The sequence below is a fragment of the Zootermopsis nevadensis genome, unplaced genomic scaffold, assembly GCF_977971745.1.
Source record: "Zootermopsis nevadensis isolate Lab colony 2312 unplaced genomic scaffold, Znev_1.0 Znev_ptg000003l, whole genome shotgun sequence".
NCBI classification, from domain to species: Eukaryota; Metazoa; Arthropoda; class Insecta; order Blattodea; family Termopsidae; genus Zootermopsis; species Zootermopsis nevadensis.
In genome coordinates this window covers 15,300,577-15,313,070 of record NW_028259135.1, presented here as the reverse complement: position 1 = coordinate 15,313,070, position 12,494 = coordinate 15,300,577, and the positions used below count along the sequence as shown (strand labels likewise).

Genomic DNA, 12,494 nt, shown 5'->3' with positions numbered 1-12,494 from the left:
GCAAGCTAAATAACCAACTCCGTGGAGAAATGTCCTTCTTGGGAAACTAGTAGTCGCTCATTTAGTCAAGAAATTCCCCACCTTTACGGAATCCGAAGGTTCATTACCGCGTTCACAAGAGCCTCTCAGTGATCCCTATACTGAGCCAGATTCACAACCCATATAAAATATTTTCCCATGATATTATCAGCATCATCCCCTGTTATTCTAGGACTCTTGATTGGTCTGATCACTTTCCACCGCAGATTTTGTGTGCATTTCTCATTTCGTACATGAATGCTTCGAACCCCCGCCTATTTCATTGTCCAAGATGTGATCATCCTAACAGTATCTCGTGAAGATTGAACGCTGAAAGCGAAACTTATATAAATGCTCTCTTCTTCTTATTCTTCTTCTTTCGTGATTTAGCCGCCATCTCCTGCATCCACACTTCACACTTCTGAGAAATCTCATTTCATTTGCCTGAAGCCTACTTCTGTATCTCTCCCACATTATCCAAGTTTCATTTCTATAGAATAATTTATAACATTTTTAAATTGTCTCCTCCCTTAATTCTTTCTGTAGTGTTTTCTCTACGGAACCATTAATGTAATTAAACGTTTTTAATCTTTTGTTTTTTATCTAGAATTTCCTCATATGACGTTGCGTGTCTAAAAAAAATAAGTTTATTTACTATCATTCTCACCGCACAAAAAATACTTGAATACGTATGTTATCAATTAATTTCTAAAGAAATTCATTTTAAACTTTTCATATGTAATGCTGTTTGACGACGCACAAGGGAAGTTCCGTTGTATTGTAATGGAGCGTCATATCTTTGCTTTTTATTAGAGTTGCAAGAATTTAAGTACATAAATATGAAATAAAGCACAGTTTACTGAGGTCTACGAAATCTCAAACAACCCGCTGAGTACATTTTTACTCTCTTATTAGCCGCCTTTTTAACTATAATTCGCTATTTGCTGTGTGCTCTAATTTATAGTGGTTAGGATTTGCAGTGTGAGAAGCCTGAGGGTTACAGATAACGGCTGCACGATGCCACGTAGCCAACAAAAGAACCTTCATTTGCCTAAACCTCTGAAACAAAAGGCATCCTTAACGTACTCTGGCGAGTTAAATCTAAACTGCAGGCACTTCATGCTAATGATACTAAACTGTGTTAGTTGTTTTTTTTATTTTTTTCGTCTGTCGTGTGAAAATACAAAACAAGGATTTGATATTAAAAAAAGATAACACGGAAGTCTCACTTCTCATTTAGTTCAGACACTTGGTATTGTAGTCAGGAAACGGTTGTCAGTGAATGCATGGTACTAATTCTGTATGCAGTGCCCTTTTAAACTTTCGTTCTTGCTTTTGAGTAAGAAGTTCATAATCGTATTCACTAAAGTCCTCCACTTGAGTATTTTCTGAGCTAGTTGAATCTTGGAAAGTTTTTCACCTCGTGTTTTTCTGGGTTCGTTTTATGAAAAAACCTCCTTGTTTATTTAGGTACCAATTACCGTAAGGGATTCTCACTTTGCGTGGGCGGGTATCTTGCTGGTGTTTCACCAAGGTCACTTACGCGCGTAGAAGCGGGTATGGACCTTGATGTAAAGTTTCTGTTATTGTTGTCGATTATAACCAAAAGGGGAATGTGATGACAAATTGTACTAAGTAAGATTTGAGGTTTTCACAGCGGTGTGTCTGAAGATTTCTGTCTTCTGGGTTGTTGCCCTGATGACGGAGGCAGCATGACCTCTGAAACGTTGCTTAACATCTACCAGACTATACAGCGCAACAACCCAGAAGACAGAAATCTTCATACTCATCGCCCTGATGATGGAGGCAGTATGACCTCTGAAACGTTGGTTAACATCTACCAGACTACACAGCGCAACAATCCAGAAGACAGAAATCTTTGTACTCACCGCCCTGATGATGGAGGCAGTATGACCTCTGAAACGTTGGTTAACATCGACCAGACTACACAGCGCAACAACACAGAAGACAGAAATCTTCAAGTTTTAATAAAACTAATGAACATTTAATAAATATCTGTTCAGCGACTCTCGAGTAGTTACGTGGGTCTGACGGACAGACAGACAGACGGTTTTAATAGGTACAAAACAGGTTATCAGTCAATGTAATGGCAGCAACAATTAACAACCGAACAACTTTTAGCTCTGTGCTGTCATCAAAGTGTGTGGACTATTCTTAGTTGTGCAGAAACTCGTTTGAATTAAAAGCATTTTCGATATTCTTGAACTGTAGCTTTGTGCAGTTGCGGAACACTGTTTTAAACTACCTAAACTAAATGCCAGTGATCACAGGGCAGACTCCACGACAATTCATACTCCGGTATGGATGTACTTAGGTACGATAATCAGTTATTGGAAGTCTGGACGTAGTTGTATGGGAACAGAGATTAATGTGGCATTTGTATTCATTAAGAAATGACAAGTTGGCGCTGTAGTGGGCAGATTGGGTGTAGCTTAGCGTAACAAGAAGTTCAAGACAAGGGTCCCTTCACATCTACATTAACAAAGAAGTTAGCTAAGGGTGGATGAAGGGCGGATGGGGTTGAAAATAGTCAGTTGCTGTGTGCTGCGAGGGTAGAGGATGGTTTACAAACTCGGTTCGAACACGCCAAGCCCCACCTTTCCACCGCCCATGTTCCTTTACAAAATGTTCATTTTTTTATGAACAGTTAGGTTATCGATCAGGGAAGTTTATTGTGAAAACACAGGTTTGAGTCTCTGGTCCGGCAGCGAATCGGAATAACTTGCGGTTATTATTGAATGGAAGCATAGAATTTCACATCCGATTACTGCCAGTGAATTCGAGGGAGTGGACACCCAGATTGACCGCAATATTTCCAAAGAAGTATAAATTATATTTCTGAGAAATGACTGACGCACGCCATAGCACTCTATTCATAGCCACGTGAACCCAGTTCACACCTCCACATCTTAATTATATAAAATCCTTTGTAATATCGTTCCATGCGCTCGTAGGTCTCACAAGTGGACTTTGTTCTTTAGGTTTTCAAATAAAGCGTTTATGAATTTCTCAATTAACCCCATACCCTGCATACTTCGCTTGCCTGATTGTAGTTTATTTAATACCCTTAATAAAATAATAATAAATCATCCGAAAGACGCTTTCATAAAATAAAATTATATAATACATGTAATACATATTAAAAACAAAATGTATTCCGGAAATAGCTGCTGCCCTATGTACCTTAGGGACAAGGTCTGTCTCGGGTACATGGAAGTACATACCCCATAAAGTGGTGAAGAGATGGGATAATAATAATAATAATACCGTTCACAAAAGTCCGGAAAATACACGCAAATCAGCTTCCTAACCTATCAGAAAGTTTCAGTAACCGAAAGAACGAGTGTTAAAACCAGTAAGTGAACAATACGAGTCATACGACGATATACAACGTAATGAATTGATACAGAATTGTGAAAGTAACTAGTAGACTAACAGTGTCCTTTATATGTACAGTTTAAAGTCTCTGTTTTGACTTAAAGTTTTAACCGAAGATTCGGAAATTCCGTATGAGCGGTGGAAGAGGACCGTGCTACTTCGCTTTTATGATGGAGCAGCGTCTGAGTATTTGCCATTCTTCAAGTATTTGCTCTACTCAAGTAGAGCTCGCATAGCTACTAAGCTCTGTGTCTTTGTTTTCGTTTCAGATTTTTCAGAGTGATTTTATGTACACAGAGCTGATGAAACTTTGTAGGATCATTGTGAATGAGAGATGAGAACTGGAATGGGAGAAGAAGCGATCGTGGGCTATTTTATGACTTTTTGAACCATTAAAATATGTGCTTAGTAAGATCGGTCTCTGGCCGAAACTCGAACTGTACCCCGTCTGAACCTCTGCACTTCTGGAGGTAATTTCGTGAACCCAGCTGTCGAACATGGTACACTGATCCTGCTTAGTGTAAATGCTATCTCATTCGGTTCCTTCAATTTCTTATTACTTTGATAACGACAGTTCTGATTATTGAAAGTCCTGGCGTTGATTTATTTCACTTAGTAAATACAGTGAGACTTTTTAGTCATGACCACTTTGTTGCGCATTACATGTATAGCAAGTCTAGTAGGGTTTATATAAAACCGATATGAACAAAAATTAAATTCCTTCAACAATTTTTACTGAAGGACACAAATTCCAAACTTATTTAAAATCCGTCTCGTAATTTTCGAGATGAAACTCGTGGAAACGGCCTCTTCATTAAGAGTTTATTTTATATACGTTTTGGTCAAACAATGACAGAAGTACAACTTAATATTTTTAAAATAAATTTTCATGCCATTTTCTTAATTACAAAACTACATTAATGCAGATAAAAATATTGTAATGAATATTTTTTCGACTTACATTTTATGATACTACACAGTGTGATTAGTTTTATAGGAAAGAATTTACGTTTTTAATAATATATATACAACCGCGGTAAATGAATATCAGTGCCAGTAAGAAACTCCTTGAGACGAAATTAGTGAATCTGAAATTTCAAATAAATGTCTGGCTCGTCCTTTAAATTAACTCGAGGGCCACACATTGAAATTTGGTGTCGTCCACTGGTTGTTTTCCACTGGATTTACAGTGTAGTACTTGACGGTACTTCGTGTAGACTCAATTCTGGATGCGAAACTCTGTCAACATTTCCCAGCTTATTAATGATTCCTGAAGCGCAAGGCTGGTGTTTGCTGTTTTGTGTTCAAAGTTACAGTTCATAACTGGGTACTCTGAATGAAGAGATGTCCGGAGACTCTGTTTAATCAAACTTGAAACTAAGGACCAGATTGACCTATTTTCAACTAACTTACGGTTTAAAGCGGTCACGAAATCGCTGCCTCAGATAATAGAATAGCACCGTCGTTCGACCAAGTTGCAGAGATCTGCAGTTTTAATGTGCGATGGCAGTGCAGGAACATTTTATGATACAATTCATGATTCAGATTTTTTATTTTTTTTATATCTAAAATTTCATTTCCAAATCCTTAAGTTGTCGAAGTTCTTATGCTATGTACCCGCAATATAACGTCTTTTCTTTCGTTATGTTTGATATTTTTCTTCGTTATACCATTTGCTTGGTTGTACGGAAGTAATAATACTATATACTGTTACGTATATTTTATTAATATTATATATACTTCTGTTTTTTATTCTTATTTACAAATAATGACAACTAAAGACCCGTCAACACAACGTATCATTTATTCCGTTTCATTTTAAAACCACCTCGTGTTTCGATTAGACGTCATATTCAGATTGTACTCTGTGTAAATTCATTTTGTTTATTTTTAAACGCGTGCTTGAAATTAGTCTAATTTAAATGGAAGTTGGAACTGTTGAATCTGTTTTACATATTTAAAATTGTATGCTATTGATGTGAGACCAAAAATTGAATGGATCCATTTCAGTGAGGTTAATTAGTAGTTCAGGAAAACGATATTACAAATGGAGGAGCTGTATCATCTGATGACGTCAAGTCGAAACATGTGGAATATCTTCGGCATTTTAATCTGACATATTTGTGTCTCTCCTTATAAAATGAGCGAAAAGTGAATTTTGTGGAATTAGGCAATGAAGACCGCCATGGTGGCTTGTAATCCTGGGGTCTCGGGTTCGATTCCCGGCGGTGCCGGAATTTATAACTTGTGTTGGGCAAGGCCGTGGTCTAGGCAACACGGAGTTTTCCTCCGTGGCATCCCAACAATTACTCCATTCACACACAGAAGAAGGCAATGGCAAACCACTTCTGGATCATCTGCCAAGAACGTATATGGACAGGTCCCAGTCCGAGAAAAGGATGGAAGGATCCTGTTCATATGGACCTGTCGTCAGACAGAGCACTAAATAAAATAAAAATAATAAAATAGGCAATAAAACTACGTGGATTAAACTGTCTGTTCAGTGTCGTGGTGTTGAACCGTCACTACAGAGTTTTGTAGTTAGTTATGATCCTTTATTCTGTGGAATATTACCTGTAACACTGAGATTCAGATACTGCCTGAATAATGCAGAAATTAGATTAAAATATTTTCACACCGACTGTTCTAGAGCGGAGAATACCACATCAAAAGGAATACAGATCAATGCTCGTTCATAATACGAGCGTGCAGTTCGTACATTGTCAGACCATACAGAGGGGAGTTTATGTCTGGTGGGATTAAAGTTGTTACAACTGCAATAGTTATTTGCGACTATCAACACGAATCATATCGAAACCTAACAACAGTCGAACGTCTCTCTTCAGCACAGTACACATTTTCTAACAACGCGCTATATCGGGAGATTCTCGACCTCTCGTGACCTGGGTCGACTCTCTTATCCGCTCACCGACCTTCACGTTATAAATTACAGAAACTGACTAATAGTGCATGGAAATGTATTAAAATGAACTAAACTTGCTATCCCAAGTACGTTTACATATTTTACAAATTTTCACATACACAGTTTATGCATTTCGCATATGCATGCTAATTCAAGTTTTATTTTAAGTCCGTCAAGGAATGCTCACATCGTCACATGTAACAAAATTATGCTTTAAACTCTGCCCACACAAAGGACAGTTAAAACTGTTTATGTATTCTGTCTCTATTTTTTAGAGTTGAAGGCACGGAAAGAGAATGGAGGCAGAAGGGGGGTGTTGCGTAGGCGATGGTGGTAGGGGATTTGAAAGGGGTGGATTGTGGTAGCGGATGCTTTCGAGGGAGTTGGACACAGGGTGGGGGGATGATGGTAGTAGAAACTACAGCCTATTGCGACAATGTTACATTGCTCAACTCGCCCCACACCAAACAGTTCTTCTCTCTCGGCCCTTGAGCGCTCAGCCCAGCTGTTGTCATGACTACGAGGTCTCTCTGTGTCTCTGTCGAACACAGTGCAAGCCCACCGGAGATTTCTTGCAAACCATTTCTAGCCGATATCCCTTCTTTCCAGAATTGTCGACGTAATCAGCGGTGGCTGGAGGAATTCTAGTTTTAGCTGGCATAATTTCACGTCCTACACACCATGCTGACCCGGAGTAGCTCAGTTTGATTACGGAATGGACGATCGGATGTCCCCAGCAGGGCAAAGGATTCATTTCTAGCCTCTGCGTCCAAACAGGCTCTGAGGTACACCTGGTGTCCAGTCCAGTGGGTACCGGGATCCTTTCACGGGGGAAACCGCGGCCGAGGCACTCACCCCAATCTACTGCCTAGGCAAAAAATGAGTACGAGCTATACATCTCTCCCCCTAAGCGCCTACATGGCGTGTAGAGGGGCAGCTTTCTCATCCTTTCAGAACGTAATCAGTTATCACGACGTGCCTTCAGAAATAAATCTTTAATAACGGGAATACACAGGGGAGTAACGTTTATGTTAACCGTGTTAGCCTTATGAGCCCGGCTAACACTTTACAAACCGAAATATAAAACGTTTTCTGTCATACTTCAGTGTTTTAGTGATACTCCATACACTGGAACATAGCAAAGCCGATCAGATAAAATGTATCGTTAGTCAGCTGCAGCCAACCGCGAGCGTAAGCCTTAGCTAACTGGCTAACAGCAATGAAAATCATACGAAACACATAAATACAAAATGAAAATTTGTTGTTTGTTGAAGCAGGCGTTGGGGTTTAAAGTGTTAATGCATTTTGTCGAGAGTGTCATCAAACAGCCACACCTCTAGGCCGTAAGTTGACCTTTCATTGTTCCAGAAGCACTTTGACTCTTGAGTAGACAACTAAACCGTCTTACCCCCTTTCTTCATCCTGAGAGGTTCGTGGCTGTTAGCAAAAACTGTCTTCTTCTCCTCTCACTTTCTTTACTCTCCCCTCTGTTCTTACACTCCACTTTGCCTGGCATGAAGCATGACGCATCTGGATCAAAAACGGTGGATGCTGGTTCCGCTGCAGAGAGAGCGCGCGCGTTGTCAAGGTAACAAAAGAAGGGTACATGTCGGTCATATCTGTAATGGGGACCGCGTCCTGACACCGATAGAGAAACTTTGTGAAGAACTGTGTGTACATGGTGCTTTTTTCCTTTGATTAAAATCGACGCTGCATCAACTATAGAGATTATTCAGCTACTTTGAATTGGAAAACATCGGATTTATTTTTATCTTGTCTTTGTCTCACTCTCTGTCTCGTCTTCAGTTGTTTTCTTCATTTTGAATATTCTCTTTCGTTCTGCCTTTTTCCCTCGTCAGCCGTGGCGCCGCTGAGCCAACCTGCTCGTTGTCTGAGTGCAGTTGCACTGGGGTATATAATTCAATTAAATATTTGTTCTGCGAATTGTAATTTCTGGTATAAGAAACGAATCCTGAATTTAGGCTCCTCATGTGCCCTACGCATTATTTTGGTTTCGTGCACTGGACTGTGAGACCTCTTTCCGCATACTTTGATTATTTTATGATGTCTTTTCAACTGTGTAGGTTTTACGTGCCGAATTTCGGGGTAATTGTGTATCATGAATTTAAAAACACAAGGAAGAATATTGTTGTGGACTATTTTAAGCCACTATATCCGAAATTGGCAGCGATTTAAGAGAGCCTCTAGATATATTATTAAAATTTCCCATGTGTGTTTATAGTAGATGACTGTCTAGTTTTCGAGGATTGTTACCGAAAATGTAGTCTTGCTGTTAAAATTTTCATTTATTGCCGAACGATGTCGCCCAGTGGTCAAAATCTTGAGTCCGGAGCTCGCCGATCTTAATTGAAGTTCGTGGTGCTTTTATGCAGTCTCTAAAGGTAAATGTCAGGATATTGGCGTAAATTAGACCAAATTCAGGTTTTTGAAGCTCCTCTTGTAATGTATTTACCATTAATCATCGTATCTTACGACGCCGTCGTTAAATAAACCACAATGAATAAAATAAGTAGTTGACGCATTGATTGACAGATTAAACGTTTTATAATAGTTTGAGGTGCTTATTAAATGATTTCATTTTATTTATACTGGTATTAAGGTTCCACTTTGTCGTCCTTTTGGTTGAATGTTGCTAGCAGTGGGAGTGAATTATGAAGCTCTTTGCTATGGCTAGACATGAAATACTTTCAGACTGTGGCACTAACTGTGTTATGAACGTGAATTTTGTGTTTTAAATTTGCAGTATGACTCCCGAGCTTAATCCGGTTTTTATTTCTGGTCGTACATATGACCTTTCTGTTTTCCGGTATGAAGTTTCAGAATAGTTGCGTAGGTTGAGAAACATCTGTGTCCCATTTTGGGGACATGTAATTTACGTCATTGTAAACACATGGTGACAAAGGATGCACGGTTTACATTGTACGTTGTGTGGCGAGGCTGTACGAAGCAGAGTGATTGATAACAGAATTAGGCTCATCAGTTTCAAATACCGGACGTGACATTAATAATGTGATATTTCGAAGTTTATTTCTTCGCTTTACTGATCCTTGTTAAGACTCTGTCCCTTTCGTTTCTATAATTTGTGACGTGTACAATGAAATTCAGTTTTATAACATTATATTACACCAGGAGGGTCTGTATAAATTGCTTTTTAAATCGTAAATATGTTGCCATGAAAAGTGAAATGGTTGGTTGCTCGAATGGCTTATTTTTGGTTGTTTGGGTGATCGGTTATTCGGTTGCCACAAATTGGTTGAATGATTGGTTATTTGGTTGTTGTTTGAGGAGATCAATAGGAAACAAAATTAACATTTCTTCATAATATTTAGTGCAGAACTCCAATACAGAATTTTGTAGGAAAAAAATTAAATTTTTTAACATGAAACGTTTCTATTTTTTTTCTGTTTTACTCATATCGTACAAATAACGCATTAAAAGAAAAAATCCCTTTCACAAACTGTATCTTATTAACATGGCTTCGAGTCACAGGCGATTATGGTTCTGCTCTTGGGGTGTGTCTCCCCTCCTACATATCTCACTGTCGAGCCAACATGGCTCCTTAGGGCCCTCGGACCCCCCCCCCCCCCCAGTTCTACTTTTCACATAAAACAGACCGTTACCGTCTTCTTTGTAGACCCATTAGCTGATGAGCTACTTGAAGTTTTCCCATGTTACGTTGGATTGAAGTAGACGTAGGAATATAGCAGGGAAATTGGCAACCGAAAATTGTTCCAGATGTGTACGCGAGTTAATGTGTTTTTTCCCCCTAATAAGTTTATAGTATTTCGACGAATTTTCGTGTAATTTTATGTGAACGTCATTCCAAAACAGTTCAAAGACCATATTCATTCATTTTAATTTGACATCGGAAACAGTAGCACAAATTAATGTAGGGAACTGATATTTTATGTGGAATTAAATATTCGAAAAATATATAACTTCTGTTTAGATGAATCTGCCACACAATTCTTTATTTTTTCTTTTAGTTTTTCGGTTCATGTTCTGTCTGTCTTTGCACACATCACTTTATTATTGTGTTTCTTCTCTTCTTTCTTAATAATGTCCTTATGTTTTATTTTCTCTGGACCCTGCTTTTAAAATGTAAAATAATAGCGTTTACTTTAAAAATATGTTAAGCACTGTCGAGCATTGTGTTATTGCTTAAATAAAAGGAGACACGGTTTACCGTAACCTTGTGTTTATGATCCTACATCCCATCATATCTTTAAAATGTTGCATGGAACTTGTTACGTGATACCCCATAAGTCAGACCCTCTCCATTAGGATATAAGTTTATGTAAAGATCTCTGTCGGGCGAGGTGGGCGGATTCATGTCACGGGTTTTGTGATTCATGTGCTTGCATTGCTGAGATCAACATCGAAAAAAGTAATAGCAAAATGCGATAGAAAAGGACCATTGGTAGTTCAGTCCATAAATGTAAGTTATATCCTCTCTGTAAATAAATTATGTAGTCGGTAGAGCGTCATTATAGTCTGTAGTGTCGGCTACAACGAATTTTTAGTTACTTTTCTACATTTTCTAAAATTTTATGGTATGTGTGTATATATGCCACTTTTCCGCTCCACACGTCGAGTGTATGAGACAAGAGGAAAAGTGTACGGCAAATGAAAGGGTTGCTAATATGGCGGAGAGAATGCCTATTCTTTGAGTGAAAGCAGAAGTGTTTTGTTTTCCCCTTGCCTTGTTGACAGGCAATGTCGACCATTCAACAGACAAACCGCATTGTAAAGAAAGAAAGAAAGCATCTTCGTTCACACGGAGTGACTTCTAATCGAACAAAAGAGCAGAAACCAAATCTGTGTTTTCATCTTTCTCAGACATTTCGTTATTACAATTACAGTAGGACACATGAAAGATAAAATTAGACACTCGAGTAACTTTCTTTTAACAAAAAAAAACCTGTTTCATTTTTTGTTTGTTTCGAATTTAAGTTTGTCTAATACATACATGATGGGCGGGGCATGTAGCGCGTATGGATCGGAAAAGAAGTGTGCACCAAGTATTGGTCGGGAAACCTGAAGGGAAGAGACCTCAGGGGAGACCTAGACGTAGATGGGAGGATAATCTCAGGCGGGATCTATGGGAGATAGGAGTTGAAGGAGACTGGGTCCGGTGGAGGGCTTTGGTTAGTTCGGTGATGAACCTTCGGGTTTCATAAGCCATCTGGTTGGTTGGGTCCACTATTTGGGAAGCCTGAGGGGAAGAGACCTCTGGGGAGACCTAGACGTAGATGGGAGGATAATCTCAGGCGGGATCCATGGGAGATAGGAGTTGAAAGAGACTGGATTTTGTTGGCCCAGGACAGGGTCCGGTGGAGGGCTTTGGTTAATTCGTTGATGAACCTTTGGGTTCCGTAAGCCATCTAGTTGGTTGGGTCCACTATTTGGGAAGTCTGAGGGGAAGAGACCTCTGGGGAGACCTAGACGTAGATGGGAGGATAATCTCAGGCGGGATCTATGGGAGATAGGAGTTGAAGGAGACTGGATTTTGTTGGCCCAGGACAGGGTCCGGTGGAGGGCTTTGGTTAATTCGGTGATGAACCTTCTGGTCCGGTAAGCCATCTAGTTAGTTAGTTAGTTAGTTAGTTAGTACATACATACGTTATGTCGAATAACGTTGCTTTTTACAAACGTTTTAGTTTAATTGTTGTAACTTGTTACATGAGCGGGTGCTCGTCTTTAAATATATTAAACTTAACTGCTTTCGATAAATGAAGATGGTTGTCTTCTGGGTTGTAGCGTCGTGTAGTATTTCAGAGGTCCTTACTGCCTCCATCATCAGGGCGCCCTGATTATGTAGACAGCAGGCATTACTGATTAGTGTTACTGATGGTGGGTAATTGAATGTTAAAGTGTTGAGTGACCTTTAACTGCGTTAATTCCATTCCAAGTCAAATGAACATCTGTGATTTGGATAAAATTATTCGTCGGACTTCTGCATGTTTGCAAAAGCGCGTTCTTCCATATCAAATGAGTAATACTTAACAGTGTAAATGTTGTACATAGAAATATGAATTCAATTATCTAGGATGCTCTTGTGTTTGTTACGACGTGTGGAAGTCTTTCTGAAGATTGAAGCAATTTGTTCCTCCGAAACGTTCGTATCTACGTA

The 12,494-nt window shown here is 39.2% G+C and overlaps 1 protein-coding gene across 5 annotated transcripts in view; it reads left to right on the top strand.

Moving 5' to 3' along the window:
* The window catches only part of LOC110827879 (uncharacterized), a 106,279-nt gene that overhangs the window by 57,843 nt on the left and 35,942 nt on the right, over positions 1-12,494 (top strand). The gene's annotated exons all lie outside the window — the stretch shown is intronic.